Consider the following 9,715-nt stretch of genomic DNA (forward strand, 5'->3'; position numbering starts at 1 on the left):
TTAACTGTCTCTGCAAAATAAAATGACAATTTACGCAAGGTCACATTTGTTCTCTTTGGTTTTATATGCTATTATTTAAGTACTAAAGACTAAAAATATCTGAGAATAGAGAACTTTCATAGATGATAATGTTTAAATTTCCTATGTGGCATCACATTACTTGGATAATATATCTTTGTATCTGCTTGTCAGTGTAACATATATTAAGTTTAAAATTACTCATTAATAGTATATGGTGCGGATTTTGAATAATTGTTTGAGTATTCTGGCCATAAATTGAGCAATTAAAAATTAGTGACAGAATCCCTTCAGTGCAGAAGGAGGCTGTTCAGCCCATCGAGTCTGCACCAACCGCAATCCCACCCAGGCTCTATCCCCATGCATTTAGCCTAGTTGGTACCCCTGATTCTAAGAAGCAATTTAGCATAGCCAATCAACCTAACCTGCACATCTTTGGAGTGTGGAAGGACACTGGAGCACCTGGAGGAAACTCAAGAGACATGGGGAGAACATGCAAAGTCCACACAAACAGTAATGGATGAGATAGCTGCAATAAAAAGCTAAATTAGTTTAGGGTAACCTTATAATGTACTATATAAAAAGTTAAAGAGGTTATCAGTTTATTTTTCAGTACTCCAGAAGCAAGTTGTGATTGTTTTAATGTTATTGGCTCGATGTCCACATGTTCCTGTTTAATCATGTGGCTCAATCAGATCCATAGAAACAACAATCCAATGCATTTGTAAATACAACTATCAACTTTTTTTGCACATCTTTCATAATTTGCTGTAATAAGCAATTTCATGAACAATAATATGTCAACGATATTCAAGATTAAGAACTGTTTTAACAGAGTTAGTGGGGGAAAAACCATCAGCAATGGCAAGAGAGTTGAAAAACAGAGGAAAGAGATTGAAATCAGTTGGTGAAAGGACAAGATGGAGGGGATTGTGGGGAAAATGAGGATTTTTTGTTATCTGGAATGCAGAGAGGGTAGTGGAAGCAGATTAATAGTAGGTTTCAAAGAAAAATGAATGTTTCTTCAAAGGGAAGAATTTTCATAGTTATGGTGAAAGAACTATGAAATGGGATAAACCAGGGAAAACCCAATAAATCAAATGGCCTCCTTTTCTGCTTTATGATTTTATGAAAATAAATTTTAAAATGTGAATACATTTTTCCTTGCACAAAGTTCTTAATCAAAGGTGGGGCAATATAGTTGGCAAAGCATTTTATTACTTTTGGAAAAGAAATGCCTTAAGTTTACATAGCACCTTTCAGATCCCTATGCCATTCCACAGTAGTTCACAGCCAATGAATTGAATAAAGTATAGTCACTGTTACTGTGCTGGGGCATACAGGGCAGTCAGATTGATGACGTGAAGGTCCCATAAATGAGCTTAATGCCTGATCTATCAGTATTTAGTGGAGTTAACTGAAAGATTACAGGTGATAAGGACGCGTGCAGAACTTCAATGTTCATCTTCAAATATTGTTATTAGTATATTTTTCATGCACGTGAAGAGAGAAGGCAAAGTATTAATATATCAATCAAAAAATAGTACTATTGACAATGTGACACTGCCTCAGTGCTACAGAGAAGTGCTGGTCCAGATTATGTGATTTAGTGTGAATAAATGGTTAAAGTGGAGTTTCATAGGAACTTAGAAACAGGAGTAGGCCATTCTCATGCGGTATAAGAGATTTTAAAAATCTTTTTCAAAGCTCAGAAATAATGATAATTAAACCTCGCATTTATGTAAGTGTGCTCAACATAGTGACATCTCCCAAGGCACTCATGGGATTGTTATTAAACAAAGTTTGACACTAAACCACATAAAAAAAGGTCAAGGGGATAAATAATTTGGCTAATGACTTGCAGATAGTTTCAGATTCTGGTTCTCAGACTGGCTGAGAACTAATGCTTCTGATGGATCCATGGAGTCCTGTGGTAATAAAGGAGCAGCTTCACATGGGGCCACCCAGTCTAATTTTAATGGGGGAGGCGATTGTGATACAATAGAAAGTTGATAGAGACCACTGAGTTTTGATTTCATTTTTTGTCCAATATGAAACATGGAGACAAGCAGTGTGGAAACTCCATGTGGCAAAATTATACAGCCCTCTCATGGCAGGAGTGAGCCATTCAAAAGTTCACTGATTTCCAAAGGACCATAAAATTCCACCATCATAAAATTCCACCCATAATCTTTAGGTTTTAGCCCATCCTTAAACAGGTGTGTGAATTCCACAATGTTGTGAGGGAATGTCACTTGTGTCCATATTTAATTAGGTATTTGAGATTTTATACTGTTTGTAGACAAATGCCAAAAGTATCATAATTTGCAGCAGCCGTCTTAACAGGTTGTGTCCAATTTTTGGAAGTGTTGACTGAAAGTCCATAATATGACATGCCTTTACTGGGCTTGACATGGGAGTATTATCAGCAAATGTTATATAGGTGGACCATACTGTTGTATGGTTGGAACCCATCTAGTGGTCAAATATGACACCAAGGTTGTGAATAGTCTGTTTGAACTTTAGATAGTGGAGTAGGATGGTTAGGCAGTGGATTTTGAGGGAGGAAAGACAATGGCTGCACAACCTGAGACTTGACTAATCTAGGCTGGCATTTGTCTAATCCAGTAAACCAGAGTGAGCCTGAGCAGAAAGGGATGAGTCCGAACGGAGAAAGGAAATCTAATATATGGTAAAAGCTGAGGTGGTTTTCAAAATGGACCAAACAAGTAGTTGTTAAAGAATGTAACAATGAGCTGCAAGAGAGAAAAAAAAATCAACAGATGGAAATGGACAATAATATGGTATCATCTAGTTGAAAATGGAAAATTTGTACATGAGAACATAATTTGCTTAAGAACATGGATGACTTGCAAATAAATCAAAGAAGTGGGAAAGAATACCAGATTACTAAATAAGGAAGTGTTTTCATTTCAGTCAGAGTAACCCAAATAGATTATCAATATCCTGAATTATGCTGGAAATCATCATTTATCTATTTACACCAAGGAAAGAATAATGGAAATACCATGATAAACAGCACAATTGGGTCACTTCAGACATGCCACTTCTCATACACTGTCCACTGTTTAACCAAAAGCTGCAGTTAAACTGGAATTAGAAACCGTGGCTGGAGCTAAATATCTCTGATGAAATAAACATGTGAAACTTGCAACAGAATCTCAGTTTGAGAGCAAATGCAATTGAAATAAGCCAGATATCTGCGCATAGTTCAGATAATTCATAAGAACATAAGAAATAGGAGCAGGAGTAGGCCATCTGGCCCTTCGAGCCTGCCCGGCCATTCAATAAGATCATGGCTGATCTGTCGTAGCTCAGTTCCACTTTCCGGCCCTCTCCCCATAACCCTTAATCCCCTCTCTTATCAAAAACCCATCAACCCGCTTCTTGAAAATATTTAGCGAGGCAGCCTCCACCACTTCAACGGGTAGAGAATTCCAGAGACTCACCACCCTTTGAGTGAAGAAGTTCCTCCTCAACTCCGTTCTAAAACGCCCCCCCTTTATCTTGAGGCTGTGCCCCCTAGTCCTACTGTCTTTTTTGAGCGGGAAGAGTCTCTCCACCTCTATCCTATCCATCCCATTCATCATCTTATACGTCTCAATGAGATCTTCCCTCATTCTTCTAAACTCCAACGAGTACAAGCCTTGTTCATTCAGCCTCTCCTCATAGCTCAACCCCTTCAACTCCGGTATCAGCCTAGTAAACCTCCTCTGCACTCCCTCCAAGGCCAAAATATCTTTGCGCAGGTGCGGCGCCCAAAACTGCACACAGTACTCCAGCTGCGGCCTCACCAATGCCCTATACAGCTGCAGCAAGACCTCCCTACTTTTATATTCAATCCCCTTCGTTATGAAGGCCAGCATCCCATTTGCCTTCCTGACCACCTGCTGCACCTGCAAGCTGGGTTTTTGCGACTCATGCACAAGGACCCCGAGGTCCCTCTGCACCGTCGCCTGCTGCAGTTTTTCGCCACGTAAGTAATAGTCCTTCCTACCATTCTTCCTTCCAAAGTGGACCACCTCACACTTGCCAACATTAAATTCCATTTGCCATTTCCTGGCCCATTCGCCCAGCCTATCTAGATCCTTCTGCAGACTCTCCACACCCTCCGCACAATTTGCCGTTCCCCCAATCTTGGTGTCATCCGCAAATTTCGACACCCTACACTCGGTTCCCTCCTCCAGATCATCTATATAAATGGTAAAAAGCTGAGGCCCCAGCACCGACCCCTGGGGCACTCCACTAGTCACCATCCGCCAATCCGAATAGCACCCGTTGACCCCCACTCTCTGCCTCCTATTTGACAACCAATCCTCTATCCACGCTAACACCCTACCCCCAACTCATTTGTAGAACTTAATTATTGTGCTTTGTGTAAGGAAACTCAGATCCTTCTGAATTATAAGATTTCAAGGTCTTAATCACAGTTGCAAAGGATTAAGTTACAAAAGTTACGGAGAAAATATTGCTGACAAGGCATACAAGATAATCTATGCAATGGCAAAGGATTCCTGGAGTTTGTATCAAAAAGAAGATTTACAGAAAAGTGATGTTAAAATGTAATAGGAATATTAGGAGTTTTCTACTAGGAAACAAAAAGTGGTGCCACATAATGTATAGTTGTAAATGAAATAGTAACCAAAAAAGACACTATTTGCGAAAAAAGGATGATATCACATAGACTCTCGAAGAAACAACCATCTCAGCAAAATCAGCAGGAGCTCTTCATAATGACTGGATATAATCTTAACAAAAGCAAAGGCACACTGTGAATGCAATATGCAACTGGAAAATCCGATCCATTCTTCAAATTTTGAGTGACAAAAAAGTAACTAAACTGTGAAGACCATGACTTGTAACAGAATAACTGTATAAAAATAAACTTTCGTTGAAACATACAACCTTTGACATGGCTAACCACATAATCCTCGTCCATTGCCTCTCCACCATCTTCCAGCTGGATAGGACAGCTTTCACCATTCTTACCTACCTAATTATAGCCAGTGTATCACTTCCTTTGATTAGTCTTTTCACCACCTCTGATGTCCCCCTAAAATCTATCTATGAACAGTGAGGTTCATGTTTCCCTATCTGTAACCCCCATGACTTGCCTGGGTTTGCAAAATCTCACTAACTGCCCTGTCTGCAGACAATACACATCTCTTTAACCTGTGACTAACGCTCTCTCCACTCACATTGTCTGTACCTTTGAGATTTGATTACCTGTAAAGACTTGCATTCCAGCCATTATTTTGTAAATTGGGTTTGTGACTTTATATCATAGAATCCTACAGTGCAGAAAGAGGCCCTTCAGCCCATCAAGTCTGCACCAAACACAATCCCACCCACGCCCAACTCCCATATCCCTACATATTATACCCACTAATCCCTCTAACCTATGCATCCGTGGACACTAAAGGGCAATTTCTTTGCATGGCCAATCAACCTAACCCGCACATCTTTGGACTGTGGGAGGAAACCGGAATACCTGGGGGATTAAGGGTTATGGGGAGAGGGCGGGAATGTGGAACTGAGCCACGACAGATCAGCCATGATCTTATTGAATGGCGTGGCAGGCTCGAAGGGCTAGATGGCCTACTCCTGCTCCTATTTCTTATGTTCTTATGTAAACCCACGCAGACACGTGGAGAATGTGCAACTCCACACAAACAGTGACCCAAGCCAGGAATCAAACCCAGGACCCTGGAGCTGTGAAGCAGCAGTGCTAACCACTGTGCTATCATGCTGCCCAAGTGCCCTATTTGTGAATAGAACGCCCACCCATCTGATGAAGGAGCAGCAAGTGCTCCAAAAGATAGTAGATTTTGCTCCCAAATAAATCTATTAAACTTTAACCTGGAGTTGTGAGACTTCTTACTAAAATGACTGGAGCTGTACATTCCTACATCTGCAAATCCTTCCAGCTGGGAGTAGCTGACATTAGCAACAACTCAAAATTCATCATAGATGACTGCATCAGAGACCTTGTGATGAAGAGAGGACTTCATCATCTTCTCATTGTCCAGGGAGAAGCAAGAAAACAGAGAAAATGGATTTGTCAGAGTAATGGTTCAGGGTGGAATCAATTACATACACATGGCTGTTTAGGCCCCATATGTTAATGGATTGAAGAATTGCAAAAACTGGGGCTACCATCCAATAATGTCCAGTTGGTTTGTGAGCAAGCCTGAGTCTTTCCATTTCATTGACTCCTGTTTTGCTAGAGTTCCATGATGCCACACTTGGTCAAGTACTTCCTTGGTGTCACAAGCAGTCTCCCTCGCCTGCCTCTGGAGTTCAGCTGTTTTGTCCATGTTTGACCCATGGCTGTAATGAGGTGGTGTGAAATATTATCACCACAATGTTTTAATTTTAAAGTATTTGCTAATTAATTTTATTCCAGTAAATACTTCTGTCACAGCCATGAATGCAGATTTTGGAAAATATCAACCTAATGCCCCGCATTGCACTAAAATGAGAATATGTTGATGAACTGTCATAGAGATGATACAGTTTGCAATCATTGCTGCCTATAATCATTGTGCAGCAGGAATAAAACATGTTTCCAGTAAAGTGGAGGTGTATCTGATGAACGTAGTATCTTGAATTCCCCACCACCAATAAAGCTCTTCCAATAATTATTCTTCTCCCAACTATGCCAAAGCAGATCTCCCAGAATCTGTTAAAGACTGCAGACTGTGTCTCTCTGATGGGAAATGGTTTCCTTCCCACTTCCAACTGTGGAAGCTCACACAGTCAAACAGCTTTTTCTCTCTGCTGACTATATGTAACCTTGGCTAGCTTAATATGGCATTTGTTAAGGAAGCCTGCAACCTGAACTCAAAAATGGCTTCCTTGGCCTTCTCCTAACATTGTGAAAAATATTATCTTTGTCTCTAGGTAGAAATGCTTATTGGCTATCCTTGATCACTACTCTCTTCATCTTAAAAGTAAATAGAACATTTATAACATAACTGTTTACCAACTGATACACCTAACACCTTTCTAGGAGACTCCAAGTTAACTCATTGCAAACTCAGAGACTGCTGCCATTTCTCCAAATGTAAATATCTTGCAACGTCTTCTCAGCCTTCCTTTGAGTTTCCTAACAGCCAAACCACCCAAGACTTCTCTCAGGTAGACCATGGAATAATTCACATATCTTGCTTCATGTACCCTAAATATAAAGCTACAGTTCCCAAACATAATAACTTTTCAAACCTCATGATTATAACATTATATACCAGTATGTTTTCTTAGGAACAAATGAAAAAATAAATTTGACCGGTTTTGCAGGGTGGGTTGATTATGAATCCAACACCAACAAAGGACTTTTAATTGCACCAGTTTTCCAATTTTTTTTTCCATTCTTCTTCCCCTCCTTTTGGCATTTCTCATTGTGGTGACTAATTTTGTTCCAGATTCTAGCAAGTTTTCTGCAATGAGTTCTATTCTACTAGGAATTTCAATGGAAAATGGTACATTTAAGACACTAGAATCTGTGGGATGCAGGACATCTCTAGAGAGGCTGAAGCACAATGTCATGGGAAATAGGATGGTCCTGTGTGAATTGGAACTGAAATGTACTGGGGAATTTTACAGACTGCACAGGGACTATCATTACTTTCACTGCAGTCGTGAAGGCAATGTAGTATTCAAGTGTCAAAGTGCTTACTACTCTCATTGTTCTGTGCTTGTTCACTGGGTTTAATTTCATTGTATTAATTTAGTCAATTCAGAAATGATCTCATCTTGACATGTGGTGTATCAATATCATCTTTTGGATTAGTTTGGTGAGCAATAAGTTGCAGTGGACATGTGCAATCTACGAAGGTGTGTGCTAAGGACTGTGAGTTCTCTCAAGATCAGAAAATTAAGTCAAGAAGGAAAATGATTTATGCCCAACAGTAATAATGAAGACCAAGTATTTGAGACAAACAGTATGAAACTCAGAGGTAGATTGTGTACAAAGGACGAATTTGAAGAAGGCTTTTGGTATAATTCCTAATGGTGATGTGCGCCACTCTGGATATTAATCACATAAAGGAGTGTGAATTGAAATAAAGGCCCTGCATAAAAAGGAAAGCATAATATGTACTTGTTTTGTCTTTGAATATCTGTGAATCTGATGAAAAGTAAATATGTTGTTGGTAGATATGCTATAGTGTTTTTGCGCATTATATACGATTAAGTATATGTGTGCGTGTATATACGTAACTGAAATTTTGAGATTTCCTCTTAAATAAAATTCAATTAATATACCAACATGGTATACAATGAAGATCAAAACTATTACTTATCTTTGCTGTTTCTCTGGGTGCTAATTAGATGTTTTGAAAATGCCCTGTCACGTCGTTGATCATGAAAATAGGGTGCAATATGGATAAAGAACACATTATTTACGCTAAAGTCTAACGTTCTGGTCAAAGGGATGACATTTGGTGTACTTGTTTTTGGTGTTCATTTCAGCGTTTTTTAGGTGGTAATGAACGATATTTAGAGTGAGATGACCTACCTTGTTATCTGTTCTTATACTAATTCCAGCAAAAAAGCGCTACGCAACTGTATATGGTTTCATGTAAACTACATTACCTCAATTTCTGTTGAATGAACAGAATGCGCGATGAAATGCAATCGATAAACTTTTCAGCAAAGACGACAATGTTCAGGTCCATAAAAGCAAATTATTGCGGATGCTGGAATCTAAAAGCAAAAGAGAAAATGCTGGAAAATCTCAGCAAGCAGTCACCTGGACTCGAGAAGTCAGCTCTTTTCTCTCTTTGCAGATGCTGCAGGCCCGTTGAGATTTTCCAGCATATTCAGGTCCAATTTTGTCACCGGTAAGTTATCGTCGTCCTCATTTATGAACTAAACTGGACAACTCCTTACTTTCTAGGACATATCTACAGATTAGGTGGTTTGGGTGAAACACCATGTAGAGCAGAAAAGCTTGTTGCAAAAAAAAATGCGTTTATCTTTTGTAGTATAATAATCCATTCCATGTTTTCTCTCTGACACTAGTACCGTTTGGTTTACAATTGGATATTCTGTCTGACCCTGTATCCTCAATCTGTTGAAGATCAAGAAACTATCCGTTATTTTTAAACACCAAGTAAGCTGGTTAATAGCTGATGAAAACATTAATTTTGGGTTCCATTTGATCCACTGCAAGGCACTGACTGTACAGTAGTTTTTTTCAAAAATATTTTCAAGATTGCAGAAACTTGTCAAGTATAACACACAATTGGGACGCACTATGTTTTTAAAAATTTACTTATAACTCCACTGCTTACATAAATGTTAGTATCGCTCATATCCTATGTTGAAATGTGAAAATAGTAGTAGCGTCATCAAAATGTATGATCGTCGGTTTTTTTTTAAATATTTTAACCTAACTGTTGCTTCGCGACACTCTTCGGCTTGTGAGATTTAAATTAGATTATAAACATCATGTTGGAAAGAGATCCGTACTTGCTGTGCGTATAGATAATTGATGGGACCGGTCATGTTAATCATTGTAGCTACGGGGGAGTTGAATGTTAGTAAGTCTACAGGAACAATTACAAGTAAATCTCTTTCTCCGAGAGCGTAGAGATTCCATTACTAACCATCTGCAATTCAAAGTGAATAAGTCAAGCGCGTGAACAAATATAGGAAATGGGAGCAGGCCACT

Source organism: Carcharhinus amblyrhynchos, chromosome 11 (genome assembly GCF_965287045.1).
Source record: "Carcharhinus amblyrhynchos chromosome 11, sCarAmb.v2.hapA, whole genome shotgun sequence".
NCBI lineage: Eukaryota > Metazoa > Chordata > Chondrichthyes > Carcharhiniformes > Carcharhinidae > Carcharhinus > Carcharhinus amblyrhynchos.